The following is a 741-nucleotide window of genomic DNA, read 5'->3' as shown; positions in this document are numbered from 1 at the left end:
GGAGGAATCGCGACCGGGACGGGTTGGGAGGAATCGCGACCGGGACGGGTTGGGAGGAATCGCGACCGGGAATGGTTGGGAGAATTCGCGGGAAGAAGATCTGGAGGAAGCGGGACCGGGAGAAGGATCAGGGACGAGATCAAGGGCTCCGAAGCGCAACTGGGAGAAAGATAGAGGATGAGATCGGATTCGCAGAGCAGAGAGATTGAGGATGAGATCGAGGGTTGGAGGGTAATAAATTTGAACAAAACTTGGAAAGCCGACTCCGAAGTGCCGCTAGGATTAAGGAAGAATTGGCGTCGATGATTTCGTACCGTCATTCATACTCGCTAAACAAACTCCTACTTGGCATTTTCGGAACGCCCACCGCACTAATAAGCTGCCCCAAATGTGACCTTAATCAAGGTGCTAAATAATATAATAAAAATAAATAAATTAGATAAAAAAATTAAATTGGTCAATGTAGATTAAAAGTCTAAACCAATACCGAGAAAGTTTAAACCAATACTGTAGACTTTAATCAAATTTTTAATATTTAGTAGGTTCTCTTAAATCCACATTCCTTTTATACTCCGCAGAATAATAATCAATTAATTAGATTATGCAAACATTAAAAAAAAATCTTAAAATGGCAAATAAACGATTCTATTTCCAAAATGAAATGTTTTGGCGTCGCCCGGGTTCGAACCGGAGACCTTCAGTGTGTTAGACTGACGTGATAACCAACTACACCACGACACC

General features: G+C 42.2%; 1 non-coding gene across 1 annotated transcript; it reads right to left on the bottom strand.

The window, feature by feature from the left end:
• Positions 1–667: 667 nt before the first annotated feature.
• On the bottom strand, positions 668–741 carry TRNAV-AAC. Its single transcript has one exon. It is a non-coding gene; the product is annotated as a tRNA-Val (tRNA).

This window comes from Phalaenopsis equestris, unplaced genomic scaffold (genome assembly GCF_001263595.1).
Source record: "Phalaenopsis equestris unplaced genomic scaffold, ASM126359v1 Scaffold000413, whole genome shotgun sequence".
In the NCBI taxonomy this organism is placed as follows: Eukaryota; Viridiplantae; Streptophyta; class Magnoliopsida; order Asparagales; family Orchidaceae; genus Phalaenopsis; species Phalaenopsis equestris.
The sequence above is the reverse complement of the archived record's forward strand: the minus strand, read 5'-3'. Positions and strand labels throughout refer to the sequence as shown.